Source organism: Cupressus sempervirens, chromosome 6 (genome assembly GCF_028749045.1).
Source record: "Cupressus sempervirens isolate cs-2001-9-10 chromosome 6, ASM2874904v1, whole genome shotgun sequence".
Taxonomy (NCBI): domain Eukaryota; kingdom Viridiplantae; phylum Streptophyta; class Pinopsida; order Cupressales; family Cupressaceae; genus Cupressus; species Cupressus sempervirens.
The window spans coordinates 628,735,408-628,752,229 of record NC_143123.1 but is presented as its reverse complement, the minus strand read 5'-3'; positions in this window follow the sequence as shown (position 1 = coordinate 628,752,229).

Sequence of the window (16,822 nt, the reverse complement as noted above, 5' to 3'; positions counted from 1 at the left end):
TCCATTGAGATAGAAAATTTCTCAACCTCATCATCCAGATGTTGAGATCTTATGTCCAATCTATAGAATTCTTTTGAATACTCTTTCATTGTCATGTCCTTTTGTGTCAGGTTTTGCATCTTTCTCATTAAGATAACTTGATAATTAGTAGGAAGGAACTCCTTCTTCACCTTGTTCACCACTTTCATCCAAGTTTTGATCTTCTCCTTTCCTCTCCTTTGTTTATCAGTTTGCAAATACTCCTACCATAGTGCGGTATGACCTTTCAATCTAGTGAATGAAATTTTCACTTTCCTATTATCAAGAGTTTTTTTAGACTCAAATAAGTTCTCAATATTAGAGATCCCATCCAACACACCATTGTTTTCTAATTTTCCATAATAACAACTTATACAAAAAGCTTTGAATGTGCCCTAGACAATACACTGAATAATATTTCCTCATCTTGATCTTCTTTAGCTTCCATATTAGGGTTTGATGTTATCCCCTCCTCTAGAATATGTCCACAACATCTAATATGGCTGAAATTCATCTCAACATGCCCATAATAGCAATGTCAGCATTTCCTTTGCCTTGAAACATCTTTACAAATAAGTTCCTCCCATATCGCAACCCTCTACAAGTTATAGGTCAAATCCATAGATCTACAACCCTACAACCAAATCAAATTAGGGTTCTACGTGATCCAATATCCTCAAAGATTAAACTCAAGCTCTGATATTAGCAAACAGAAGGAGGGATTGAACAGTTAGGGCCAAAGGTACACCTAACTATCCAACCACCTTTTTGAGTAAACACAATGGAACAAAACACATAGAGAAAAACACAAAGGAGGGAGGGAGGGAGAGAGAGAGAGAGAGAGAGAGAGAGAGAGAGAGAGAGAGAGAGAGAGAGAGAGAGAGAGAGAGAGAGAGAGAGAGAGAGAAATTTTTTTTATTAATTCATCCAATTATCAACATACATGCCCAGTTATAAGGCATTCTAGGCTATGACTAGATACAAAATACAACTTTAATATCTATGATCCAGGTTCAAATCACAATTCTATAACATCTACTCTAACCCTCTAAGTCCTCTAAGTCATATAATTCATCTTAACCTAAACCAAAACATCCTATTTATACTTTCCAAAATGTCTTATGGAAGATTCTAGATTATTACATAATAGATAGACTAACCTTAAAATGGTTTGCACATGTCCTAATACAAGATCCTATAATTAAATTAATGATCCAAATGAAACATGAAAGTTGACTCAAACAAAGAACCAATCACGTAAAAATTGGTCAAAGAAGAACATGAGCATCATCAAATATTAGGTTCACTGGACACATGAAGAAACACTCGGACAACATGGAAAACCTAGACAACACTAGAGAACTTGACCAATAATGGACAACTCAACGATAACTGAAACTCAATAGTAACTAGTTGAATGAAGAAAATGAGCATGACTACATGGAAACCCAGGATGCCCCTGCATTGGGTAGGGGATTTTGGAATATAACTGAGAGGATAATCAGTCAATTTGTCCTCATCCTCATAAAAATTCTTGATAACATCAAGCTCATCATCTTTATTAACCTCATCACCATGAATCTTTAGTAAATGAAACCATTCCTAACATAAAGCTACTTAAAGGAAATACTTTAAGTGTTGGCGTAACCTACACATCATTTGATAGTGTAAGTGAGAAAGTGGAAACATCATAGGTGAGGTGACTAGTGTAGTGGAATATTATCCAATAAGGTTTATTCTACACTATGGAAGTCCTCTTGATAAGCTCTAATTTGGTTTTAATTCATTCTAGAGAAAGTTACTGAGCATTTTTGGTCTTACATAGGCTTACATTTAGCAACTTCCAAGCCAAAGTCTAGGTCTTAAATTTGAAAACCTTATCTAACTCTTTGAGATCATCATTACAAGGTAGGGGGTATATTTTTCAGAAAATTGGTCTTTTAAGGCATCTAAAGGCCCCTTATTTTCTTGTATTGCAAACTAAAAGAGGGAGAAGGGGTAGAATGTGTAATTTATCTATTGATGGTTTAGGGCTTCCACCTTTGATTGTAGAAGAGGGATTCTTCTTAGAATCTGATGACACATCCTTTGAAGAGGGAAGGGAAAAGTATTTTCACTTGAGAAAAGGGAAATCTTTCCTTTTATGACCTTCTTTCTTGGGAAATTATTACACATTAATAACCCCTACGAAGGTGAGGGTGCAATAGATGGGGCAATCATCCAGGTCAAACTACATCTTATTAGGAACCTCCATACCTAGGTCAATAAGGAAAATGACTCATGCATCTATGTTTGTAATAAGGGGGTTAAATTTATCTATTCTTAGCATCCAACCAATAGGGTCTTGAACTTGAGGCAAGAATTTCCAATGATATAGAGGTAGATTTTGCATTTTTAACCACCAATAGGGCCATGGCCTCATTGTGTTTCATTGACAAAATAATTACTCTAATGTTGTAACCCTCAACTTTATAGAATTTCCTTTGAGCTACAATATTATGGGCTTTAAGGTTACAAAAGAAGATTTAAAAATGACTTTTTTGTAACATACAATAGTAGGAAAAGAGAAGCCCTAATTTTTTCCTTAATAGCCTATAGAAATAACCTATACAATTGTCATTTAAGGAATTTTAGAAGGAATTTTATCAATATTCAAAGCAACAAAAAAAAATTGCATGACCTATAAGTATGGAATTTTCTTTCTCCTCACATCACCCACATGTTGGTTAGGTCTAATGATAAAATCAAAAGAGGAAGGTATCTTACCTCTATCTCCTCTCGAGTCACAAAGTTCTTCTTACTATGGTTTAGTGTTCACAAATTTTGCTCCTTCTAGGAGTTGGAATTTACTGATTCAATTGAATTAGATTTTTTTCTTAGACCCATCAGTTTGAATTTTTACTTTCTTGAGAAAGTCATTTATAATCTAGGATCTTCTTGTTGAGAAAATATTGATACAAGTATGAGAATGTGTTTCAATCATTATTTTGTCACTAATGTCAAACCTACTACATATTGGTAAGATAAATGTTTAGTTCATTTGAGTACTATCATTTTTTTGATTGATGAAGAGGATTTGATCATATGTGATAACAAGAGCACCAAGAGGAAAGGTTGAGTTATGATATAAAAAAGGAGTAAAAAGACCATTTGAGACACTGATGATATGTTGTATTAATTATCTACTTAACATTACAAAGGTTGGATACACTGATTAAGTCTAGAAGAACAAGTAAAAAGAATTGAGTCTACCAAGTTTGACTGAATGCATATAGGTGCCAAGAAAAGTTAGTGCAAGCCAAGAAGAGATCTAGTTGGATTTGAGCAAAATGAAGCTTCAGTGTATGTTGAGTGGTATAATATATGTCAAGTATAGTTTAGTTCATGCTAAGCATTAGTAAAATTTAGTTCATATTGAGTGATTTTTTAGTAGATGTCAACCAATGTAGTATGTGCCAAGCATTAGAAGCAAGTAAATATCAAGTGACAACATTATGAGAAAGATCATGACTTTCATGAATCTGAATTGAAAAGTTTGATTTCTTGGATTGTGTGAGCCATGTGGAAGATAATCTAGATGAATTGGTGGCATAGAATTCAAGATAAATCATTTTGAATTGAATTCAAGGAGGATTGTGAAGTAAGTTTCTAGAGGAAGCTAAAACAAAAAGATGGTTAAATTCAATGAATCTTACCTAACCCTAGACTGGATGATTTTGGCTGAGCAAAAAAAATCTAAATTCTCTTTATAAGGGGATACAAGGCATGAAACAATAGTTGGCATGTGTGAGAACACAAGAAAGATAAGAAGTCTACGGTGTTGTTTCATATGGTGGTTGAAATGTAGAGTCTACAATTGGCATGGAAAGTAGGAAGACTTAAGAGGATAAATGCTTGAAGGGTGGACAAGCTATTAGAGCTGAAGTGAATAAAGCCAAGTAGAATGGAGGACTGAATAGAGATCTATAATCTAGAAAGTGAGTTGTATTTTGTTATCAGATCAAGCCTTATTGTTACTCTCTAATAATTGTATTAGTTTAGGTAAAATCCTTTGGATTAAGGTTGACCTAATAGTCATTTGTAAATCCTTTAACTAGATAGCATTCTAATGGAATGACCTAAAGTCCTCTAACAAGGCTCACTCTTAATAGGGTGATTGAAATTCTTTAACAAAGTCACATTTAATAGTGTGCATTGTAACCTTTAATAGGGTTGGCCTTTCATATGGCATCAATTCACAAGAGTGAGAATTAGTAGCATGTTACTAGTAGTTTTTCCCAAACTGGGTTTCCACATAAAACCCTAGTGTCGTATGTGTAAATGATTTTGTTATGTTTCAAGTTTACATTTCTATAAAACAATTTATAACTAGGATAGTAAACTATAAGTTTAAGTTTTAATTGATATAATGGATGCATGCAAGATACATGATTAGAAGTTATATGTATGAGTTGTGTTAAGAATTGAAAAGTTTAATTGAGAGTTTTGGGCATTGGATAACTGGTTCATCGCACCCACCCCTCCCCCTCCCCAACTCTTAGTTATTCTAAACTATTTGAACAATTGGTATCAGAGCATTTGTTTCTTGTGAGAGATAGTTTCAAGGTAATATAATTCAAAGATCAAAATGCCTAAGAGAGAGGTACCCAAGCTTAATAGAGAGAACTTTCTTACATGGAAAATTTGAATGAAGCTACAACTAGGAGGACTTGGAGATCATGCATAGACTACAATTTTTGTTGAACATGTTGACCCTATTGGAGCCCTCACTATTAAAGATCTGAACACCATTTATGGAGGAGACAAAAATGTTTTGAGAGCCAAATTTGAAACTCTCAAAAGTAAGTTTGATGATATACGAATGAAAGAAGGTGAGAACATTGCTTAGTATTATTTTAGAATAAAAGTAGTAAATGCCATAAGAGGATCTATTGGCAAGATTGATGATGATACTATATTGAGAAAAGTATTGAGGATACTTCTACCCATTTATGCTATTAGATTTTCTACCATACAAGAGTTGAGATGTGTACCTAGAAATGATCTAACTCTTGAAGGTTTGGTAGGTAGGCTTACTACTTTTGAACTTTCAAATTATGATAACTTCAAATCTGAGAATGTTGAATCTAATTTTAAAGATAAGTTGTCACTAAAAGAACCTAATGAAAAGAACAAAAGAGAAGAAATAATTTATTTTTCCAGTAATAGTGATATAGATGAGGAAGATCTTCATTAGCTTGAAGTTTTACTAGTTGGGTGATCTTATAGAGGCAAAGGAAAATAAAAAGGTAAGATGCCTATCATATGTTTTAATTTTAATGAAGTTGTTCATATTGTTGCTAGATGTCCAGAGAAGAAGAACAACAAAAGTGGAGACAAACTCAAAAGTAGAAGAGATGAGAACAACAAGGATTGCAAAGACAAAGGAAAGAAATCCTGCTACATTGCTAAAGAGGAATCCAATGAAGAATCTAATAATCATGAGGATGAAGTTGTCTATGTTTTTGTGAAAGATGAATTTGATCAAGATGAAGCAACTACACTTGTATCTTATGTGAATAAGAGTGACATATGGATCATTGACAGTGGATGTTACAATCACATGACTAGAGATAAAAGTAAGTTCAATTCCCTTTTGCATTATGATCAAAATAGTGTTAGATTTGGAAATGATGCACCATGTCTTAAAAATGGAAAATGATATATTAAGTTGACACTTAAGATCATTTTTTATAATGCTTATTATGTGGAAGGACTAAATCACAATTTGCTAAGTGTTTCACAATTGAACAGTGTTGGTTATAAGGTTGAATTTGGAAATAGAAAAACCAAGATTTATGATGCTAATGGAGAACTAATTGGAAATGATGATTAGATTAGATATAATCTTTTCTATCTTCATATGAATGATGCTACTTTTCTAGCAGTATAGTTTAATGATGTGTGGTTGGGGCACAAAAGGCTATGTCATGTTAACTTTGAAATTTTGGTTAGTATCAATAAGATGAAGAAAGTAAGAGGTTTTCCAAAAAAAGAAACCAAAAAATGCTATATGTAAACAATGTCAGTTAGGCAAGATGAATAAGCCATGTTTCAATAGAAAGACTTATACTTCAAAAGGTGTACTTGAGTTAGTTCATATTGCTTTATGTGGACCAATCAATGTGCAAAGTTATAAAGGTGACAAGTGGTCCACCTCACAATAGGTGTATAATAATCATGCCCAAGGCTATACTTAGGAATAGTGCATTCAATCTAAGGACTATTTTTCCCCACCATTAGGTGCATTTAATGTTGTCAACCTAAGAACATATACTTGAAATGGTTAGCATAGTACATGCACTAGGTTTCTTAATGAGTCATTATGCTTATGATGTAAGAAAGTAAAATGCAAGAGAAGAACATACACTAGTGATGTAGGAAACTAACACACTTAACTTTTTACTAAAATGAATACTAGGAAATGCAATTAAATAGTAATATATATTCCAACTTATTTCATCTACTATAGCTATTCTTACAGATGTTGCAGGAACACTTACAAAGTATGATGCTAAAGGAAGGAACTTACAACTTCTACCTACAATAATAAAGATACTTGAAAAAAATCTATACTACTCTAATCTAATCCACCTCCCAAGTCGGCCCCCTTGGTTGGATTTTGGTAATCTACTAACATAGAATGTAAATCATGAGCTATTTAGTTATGTTCCAAACATTCCTTACATGAGAATGATACATAAAACTGTAAAAACAACTCACTACAAGAGTCAATAGTTTCTTGTCATAAACTTTCTTCTAACCTCTAACACTATTGGTCTAATCCCTATAAATAGAAGATTGACACTTATTCTAAAATAGAGCAGCAAATTAAACAAACTACAAATCCACTAGAGAAAAAGAAGGAAAGATAATAGCTCAGAGAATGAATAATAAAGTCTGGACAATTGCTTTGACATAATAATGAATGCAAAGAGAATATAACAATTCTTGATAGCTCCTCCATATTAGTGGTTGTGTCCCTTGGAACTATTATGACTCTTTCCACCATAGCTAACATTAATGTCTTTTCTCCTTGAATATTGTTGGCTATCTTCAACTTTTCCCTTTTGAATACTTTTGACCATATTCAACTTCCTTTGCTAATAGGTTAGTTATTATGTAGAGATATTTGAAAATAAGCATTATCAAATTAAATTCAAATATTAGAACACACTTTTTGATGGTTATATGAAATACTACACTATATATATAATATTGGCAAAATATGACATACTATCTACCCATAGGTTAACCATCAGTTCAAGTAAACATAAGTTCACAAATGTCTTGGTGGAAGTAAAATAAAGTGTTTAAAACTATCATAAAATAGAGGCAATAATAAACCTCATCATCTACCCCCTAGTAAACTGATGCTTTTCCTCAAGCATTGCATTTTCTTGTCAATGATTTGAATTCTCAAACTTTAGTCCTTCCTCTCTTACTACTTTTGAAGGTGTAGTAAAGTCCTTGTGTTCTCTCCCAAACTTCCCTCCTATTGTCCTCCTCCAACTTGTCAAGTTTGTTAGCATTAATATCATACAAGGGCCACATGAGCATTGGAGGTTGCATAGTGAGTGGGCACCATAGTTCTAGCCAAGCCTATTTCCTCAACTCTATATACTATGGAACTTAGTGAAGGGTGGCCTCTAAATTGATAGGACTATGTGGCTCTGATCTTTTGAGTGTATTAGGTAATCTAGCCCACCTATTTTTAGCACTAACCATTGCTCTCTAAAAGGAAAAGTAAGGTAGGTTTTCATATTTTTCATAGACATTGGTTCTAGTAGCAAATATTTTGTCCCTTACTCCCTTTTTCTTATCCCCATAAGTCAATCTAAACCAATCCCTAAGAATTTCTTCCGTTTACTGCTCTTAGCTCTTAATGATAGGGGCTCTATTCTTTTCTCATCTTTGTAATTATTCAATTTTCTATCATAATTGGCTTCATTATGCATCCATGAAATCAAAGCCCTCATATGTATATCCCATATATAGAGTAATGGATTCCATTGATTTTCTAATGGAATGATAAAATTGTGCACATATAACTTGCATAGAAAGTTCTACTACTAGGATGGCAGAGTCTAGTGTAAACCATATAATTCCTGAGCTGATTTGAATTTTGCATTTATGTTTTTGAGGGTTATCATAAGTTGGAATAAAAGGAATTGTTTCTTTAAACACATAGCATAAATTTGAGGTGGTGGTCTATAAGCAAATGCTTGATCAACCAATTTGAGTGCATGATCCATCCTTTATTTTTGGATTGCCAATTGCTCTTTCAAATCTATAATTTCCTCACCTAGGGACACTATGACTTTCTTCATTTTCTTCCTCTCCTCTTCCCATAGGGTGACAACAAGCATATGTTGTCAAACAACTAGAAAAGAAGTTTTTGTAGGGTAATGGAACCAGTGTCCTCTTCATAGTTATTTTTCATCTTCCTCTGCTCCCTCCGTAACTACTTTACAAAATCTAAAGCCATGTTGGCTTATAGGGAACTAGGCCAGTGTTTGAATAAACTAACTCATTCATTACAGGAACTATTTGTTGACCTATTGGGGAATTATTTTGATTTTTATTTACTTCAACCCTACATTCCTCATTAGGGATTTTAAGAATGTTTTCATTTTTAGGGTGAGGAGGAGAGTTATTGGGAACAATTTGTACTGGGGATTCTTTAGTGGATGGTTTCGATGAAGTATACTAAGCTTCTACTGTCACTTTAGAAATTTGTCTCCTCATTCTAAGACTTCTTATGGGGGTCTCCTCTAGTATAACAACTTTCTTACTACTTCTTCCTTTTGGTGTCATTTCTAAAGGAGTAACTACTACAAGACTCGTCTTAGTTTTCTTTTGCTTTGTGACTACAAGGTTTGGCTTTTCTACTACCAAAGCCAAGGTCTCTTCTTGTAATTTCCATTTTCTCTCTGCACAGGTAGAGGTTTATTTTTGAGTCTCTTGAATAAGTAAAGACACATTTTCTTGCACATTGCCAGCTTCAACAACTTGAATGCTTTGCTCAGTAGGTTCATCAGTGGGAACTACATTTTCTTCACTGGATTGTTCATTAAGGATAGCCTGGGGTTGTAGGGTTTTTGCTTGTAAAAATTCTACCCATGACATGGAAGAGGCATCCCTAAATGATTTTTCTATGATTAATTAATTAGGGCATGATGGGTGACAAAATTGTCCTTCCCCTTTTGGGTTTCTTCAGCACTAATGCATAACATGTTATACAAGAAATTGGGAACATTTATTGGATAATTGTGCCTTATATAGTTGAGAAATTTAAAATATTGTGCATGTAAATATGAAAATATTCCTTCACAGGTGAGGTACCTAATAATGTACATAACAAGCTCATTGTATAGTGATAGAAGAGATGTCCTTTTGGAACCTTGCTTGGTGATATCTAGTTGAGGATTAGTTGGTATGAAAAACAAAGCCCTGGCTAATATTGCATCATGCTTATTAGGATAATGTTATCCTATTGTTGGTAACCCAATTACTTCTACTATCTATTCATCTATGGCAACACCTCCTAAAACCCATACATTAGCTTCTCCCTCATGAAATGTTCTTGTAAATTTTGTGGCTACTTCTTCATCAAACATAGTTAAACTTAGGAAATACCCTAACCAGCCACACACATTATATCTCCTCACTACCTCTACATCTAAGAGTAAAATAGTATGCTCCACCAATTCTCGTCACTGTAATTGTCCACCCATTTCTACTTGACAATTTCACTCTCTGGTTTGCTTGCACTATTTCCCTCCTATGAATTCAGGGTTACTTTTGTTGTTGTTTTATAGACCCATTTTCACATTTCATTTTTTTAAGCTAATTAATGTCGTAAAAAATTCATTATGAGTAGTAATAATGTGGTTTATCATGGATATGTGAAAATTGTTTGAAAATAGAATTTGGATCACTTGAAAATTAAACATGGGTCACATCACATCCTGATAGTAAGGAATCATTCAAGCATAAGGGGTACAACACCTAGACACTAGCGTACTTATAGCAATTGAGTTTCATAAATAAAAGAAGTATAAATATTTGGGGGGGAAAAATCTTTATGAATAAATAGGAATGTCATTGGGTTTTAGTAACCTTCCCTACCCCTTACAAAATATGGACAAGTGTCCATACTTGTCAGACTTAGTACAGGGTATGGAACTGGCATAATGCCACCATAATATAAATAATGTAGTATTATATATAGAAAATGAAATTGATGTACTATAAATGAATAAAGATTTGAAAAGCTTACACCTATTAGTTAATTATTGCACATACCAAAAAGTGGTAGAATGTATAGCAACAGTGACAACATACACTAGCAAACTTGCAGTGTTTATTAAAAGCATTTTAAAATGATGACATGGAAGGTGGGTGGGTGGTAGGTAAAGAAGTAAGATGAGTTGGAAAAAAGAAATTAGAAGATGAATGGAGAAATTTGGAACTTTATGTGGACATAAAGTCTTTATTATGGGCATGCATGAACAAATTAATATTGAGGAGCTACAGGCAGGAGGTTAGTACCTTCTGCTGCAGGAAGAGTTACCTGGTGTACATTTGAATTCGGGCATTGAAACTGCTGCAAGAAGTCCTCTTTTTTTGGGGGCCATTTATATAACTCGAGTCTATGGCCATTGACTATTAACTTAAAATGCATTGGATCAATGGTATTTAATTAGACAACTCCATTTGTAAAGACATGGTTTATTTGATATGGACCCAACCATCGTGTCTACAGCTTGCTTGGCATATCTTTAAATTTGGAATCATATAGCAATGCCCAGTTTCTAACTTGAAATTGTTTGTTGCTAATGTAGGATTCATGTCATTGTTTTCTTTTCTTCTATATTATTTTAGTGTGTTCCAAAGTAGCCTTGCACATTTCATCCAAAGAATTAAGATGTAGAAGATGCTCTTTCTATGCTACAGGAAGTTCAATGTTCAACTCCAATGCGTTTCTTAAAGTTTTATGTTCAAATTTAATGGGGATCATTGTTACTTTCCCATATAGGAACTCAAATGCTATGAACCCTATAGTAGTCTTCCATGTTGTTCGATAGGCCCAACTAGCTTCTGGTAATTTGTTATTCCAATCCCTACAGTGCAAATGAATTATTTTTGTTAAGATGGCCTCTATCTCCCAATTTGTAACTTCTTCTTGTCCATTAGTTTGAGGGTGATAGGGGTTTGATTTCTAGTGCTTGATATTATATTGTTTCATCAGTTCTATGATTAAATTAGAAGTAAATAGAGCACCTTGGTCAGTGACTAGTTCTTTAGGTACACCATAGTGACTAAAGATTTTTTCATATAGAAATTTTGCAACTTTGAGATCATGAGCATGCTTCATGGTTTTGACATCAACTCATTTCGTCAGGTAGTTAGTACACACAAGGATATATGATTTCCCATTGGATGGAGCATTAATTGGACCAATGAATTCCATAGCCCATTTTTCAACGGGTGTTAATGTCATTTGTGGATTGAGAGGCATTTCATCTATTCTTTTTGGTTGACCCATCCTTTCATACTTGTCACACTTCCATGTATAGTTGGATGCATCTTTGTGAAGCATAGGTCAATAGTAACTAGTTGTTAAAATTTTCAAGGCTATTCCTTTTGTTGCAAAGTGCCCTCCACATGGTTCATTATGACATGAATGTAGAATTTCATATGTCTCATCCTCTCTCACACAACTTGTCATAACTTGATTAGGTCTAGTGTAAAATAAGATATTATCAATCCAAGAGAAATGAAATTTTTTTTCTACAAGCAACTTCTTTTCCTTGTAAGATAAATGTTCTGGCATTTTATTAGCTACAATATAGTTAGCAATGTCTACATACAATGGAGTTTTAATAGCAATATTAAATAAATACTCATCTGGAAATGCATCATCTACCAGAGTAGTGTCATTCTCATCATGGTGGATTCTTGATAAATAATCAACTACCACATTGGGTCTTCTAGGCTTATCAATGATGGTGATATCAAATTCTTACAAAAATAGTAACCATCTTCCTAACCAGCCTATTATAGCAAGTTTTTTCCTGAGATATTTAATTGTTGCATGATCAGTATGAACAAATATGGGATAGCCAGTAATGAAATGCCAAAATTTGTTTAGAGCATAAACTACTACTAACAGTTCTTTTTCAGTCACTATGTAGTTTAATTCTGGTCCATGAAGGCTCTTGCTAATATAATATATTGCATTTTCAAGATATTGAGATTGTTTTCCTAGAACTACACCTATGGTATAGACAAAAACATCTGTATATATGTGAAAAGACAAACTCCAATTAGGGCCTTATAAAAGTGTGGCTATAGTGAGAAGTTTCTTAAGCTATAGGAAGGTTTCATTACATTCAAATGTCCAAGTGAATTCAGCTTCCTTAGTTAGTAATGTATAAAAGAGACTAGCTATTTTGTTGAAGTCTTTTATGAAACATCTATAATATCCAACATGACCTAGAAAAGATCTTACATCTTTAGGTTTTGTGGGTATGGCCAATGTTTTAATCACCTCTATCTTCACTAGATCCATTTGTATTCCTGTAGCTAATATGAAATGACCAAGTACCACACCTTCCTGCATAAGCCTGACAATTTTTTCACTATTAAGTGCCAAATTATGTTCTTGACACCTTATCAAAACTTTTTCAAGATTCATCATGGCTTCCTCAAAGGTGACTCCAAATGTTGTGAAGTCATCCATATATTTTTATACAATCATGTGATATATCAATAAAGATGCTAATAACAACTCGTTGAAATGTTGTAGGAGCATTACATAGACCAAATGGAAAAATAGAGTATGCAAAAGTACCCCATGCGTATGTAAATGTGGGTTTATCTTGTTCTTTAGGAGCAATACTGATTTGATTATAACCACTATACCCATCTAGAAAAGAGAAATACTTCTTTCTAGCTAGAGTTTCTAGAACTTGATCTATGAATGGTAAAGGAAAGTGATCCTTTTTGGTGGCCTTGCTCAATTCTCCATAATCTACACAAATCCTCCATTTCCCTCCCTTTTTGAGCACTATGAACAGGGGTGACAACCATCTACTATAAGATATAGGATAAATAAAACTAGCATCAAGCAATTTTTGCAATTTAGTTTTAACTATTTCTCTAAGGCTTGGATATATCCTTCTCTAGGGTTTATGGAGTGGTATGCACCCTTCATTGATGTATATTCTATGAATGCATAATGTAGGACTCAACCCTTTTATATCACCATAGTCCCATGCAAAAGCCTTTTCATGCTTGTGAAGTAGCTTTGTTAACTATTCCATTTGTGTGGATGATAATTTGAGGTTAACATGAAGATTATGACCTTTGGATAGCTCAGTAGTAGCAGTAGACTCTATCATAGCAGCTTTAGAAATTGGACTTTTATCTAATTCACATGTTAAGATTTGATGAAGAATGTCTTGTTACTTGAGTAGAGTACAATTCTCATCACATTGCTCATATGTGGTTAATTATAACATGGAACTTTTAGATACATCTTTTTATACCACAGAATCGTTAGTAAGAATACTCTGAAGTACTAAATCCTCTTCCTAGACCTTTAGAAAGGATTTTCTATGTAACATCATAAGTTGTGCTATAGATTTTAATTATTCTTCTCCATCCCCTAAATTTAGCTAGAAAGATATGCTTAAATCTGGTAATGGTTGTGCTAGAGGATACAAATCAAATTTCTTTGTTGCTTGGCCATTTGATATCGTCATATTCCCTAATCTACAACTTATATTTGCATTAGCTATAGCTAACCATGGTCATCCTAGGATGATAGGGTAACCAAATAAATTAACTTTGGGAGATAGAATGATGAAATCTGTAGGATACTCTAGAGAGTTTAAGGTTACAACTAAGTTTTCTATCATCACATTAGAAGTGACAATAGAACTATCTACAAGTTGTAGAATTTTTTGAGTAGCCCTTAATCCTTCTATTTTCAACTTCTTCATAGTATCCTTGGTCATGACATGTATAGTAGTACCAAGATCTATTAAAGCATTTTTAATAGACTAACCATTTATACTCACATTCACAACTGGACTACCTAGATCAAAATATTTTGAAGTGACCAATTTTCCTAACATAATGACAGTCAATTATCCCACAACATAGACCATAGTTGGGTCCTTTTTCTTACTCCCAAGCTTCTTTGGACAAGCTTCTCTAATGGCTTATTCATAGATAGGAACATCTTTAATATCTTGGAATAGGGGTATTTGGACATGCATGTTCTTCAACTAATCAACAATATCAAATGATTGTTCCTCTATTTGTACAAGTTTACTTTGTACAAGCTTCTCTGGAAAGGAGGTTCCACCACTGGCTGAGCTTGGGTTGAGAAAGTGACATTGGTTGGGTCAACCTATTTAGAGACTGGAGGTTCTGATGCTACCAGAGTATCTGGTATTTTAGATATAAGAGGTAGTTTAGGCACTAGTAAAGTTGTACCAGATCTTAGATGTATATTTGCAACATTCAAAATGTAAGTAGGATATTGTTGAGCATCAACAATATACATGGGTTATTATGGCTACTGGTTATTTAGATTTGGCTGAGGATGTGTAGGTAACTGTGTTTTCTTTTAAGGTCTAAGATTCATAAGTGGTGGCATTAATGCAAGTTGTTAGACTGGGGGTGGTAATTGTGGAGTACTAGTATATTGGTTAGGCTAGTGTTGAGGTCCTCTCCATTGGTTTGTAGACTGCCAATTAACCTGGGATGGTTGCCATTAGTTTTGATAGTTTTTCCATTGGTTATTTTGTTGGTTGGGCAAAAATGGTGGGAAATTTTGAGGCCATTGCGGCTATTGTAGATTATTTTTCCTAGCATTATTCCAATTAGGTTGATTGTATTGTGGAGGACCTTGGGAATTATAGTTTTCTCATTGATTACCATATAAATTTGAATTTTGCAAAGGGTCCTAAGGCATACCTTGACATTGGGCCCATAGCCAACATTGATCAATAAGAATACTTGCTCATCATCTCCATCTATCTTGATGTACTCAGTTGGAAGATGCTTGTTCTCCATGCTGGCAACTAGTTTGCATTGGCAATCCTTCTTTTACTTCCAATAGTGGGGGCAATATTCAACTAGCTATAATTCAGCTTCTACACGTTTCTTCTTTGCATTCATTGTGTCAAGATGTGTAGTGACATCATTTATGATGTCCTACTTGAAATCTAACAATAGGTTAGATATCTCAAGCTTTGAAATATGTTGACTGATTCCTTTAGTGACTGTGGAACAAGGTCCTTGGCCTTTCTTCATAGTTGACCTTGAATAGTTTTGATAGATTTTCTTAAGGTCATCCCAGGAAGATTGATATACATCACCACTAGCCATCAAGTCTAATGCTTTTAGACAATTATGATTCACACCTCTCAAAAAGACTAGCTTTGTGAATCCTCAGACAACACATGCTGAGGGTTCTTCTGCAGTGTATATAAGAAATGTGAAACATAATCTTCCAATTTTTTTCCCTCCCTTTATGATATCCTGAAGATATCATCTCCTCTTGAACTAGATGCTTTGCAACACTCTTTATATTTATCTTGAAATAGAGTTTGCATTTCATCCCAAGTTCCTATTGCATTGGCTATTAAGCCCATGAACCATTGTAAAACTGACTATTTCAATGTTGCTAGAAATAATTTGAGCTTATGGGCATCAATTTTGTGGTTAAAACTGTGATAGCATATGTCAAATTTGAACAAGAAAGTATCAGGGTCTTTGATTACAAGGCCATAGAACTATGGAAGAGTAGCTATGGGTATATTCTTGAGATTATTAGTATTAATGAGACTTGGAAGAGGAAATGGAAAAGTAGGTTGTGCCATTACTAGAGGTATTATATTATGAGGTTGCTACTGAAAAGGAACATTGGGTATTAGATTATTAAAAACTAGTGGATTTGGAGTAGTATTATCAAGGAAATTGGCCAAAATTTCAGTAAAAGGTTGAACACCACTCATATCCATAGGTTCTACTCTTGAGGATGATTCTGTAGGAAAAACAGGGCTTACATCTTCAAAAGGCAACTCAACTTCTTCTTCTTCAATTTCTTTATTCAAATTAATAGACTCCCATGGAAGAAATCTGCAATATTCATCTTGTCATCTTTTTCTTCGATGCATGCAATTGGATTCTTCATATTGGTGAAGAAAGCTTTAAGACTACAATTTTTTAAAAAAACTTAACTAAGAACTATGACTCAAGAATGCTCCTAGATTGACACCATCCCCGAAAACAATGCCAAAAATGGTCTGCCTCACAATAGGTGTATAATAATCATGCCCAAGGACATACTTAGGAATACTATATTCAATCTAAGGACTATTTTTCACTACCATGAGGTGCATTTAATTTTGTCAACCTAGGGACATATATATGAAATAGTCAACATAGTATGTGCATTAGGTTTCTTAATGAGTCATTATACTTATGCTGCAAGAAAGTAAAATGCAAGAAAAGAACATACACTAGTGCTATAGGAAACTGACACACTTTACTCTTTACTAAAATAAATATTGAAAATGATATTAAACTCTAATATATATTCCAACTTAGCTCATCTACTATAATTGTTCTTACAGATGCTACAAGAACACTCACAAAGTATGATACTACAAGAAGGAACTTACAACTTCTACTTGCAATACTAAAGATACGTGAAAAAAAATCTATACTACTCTAATCTAAT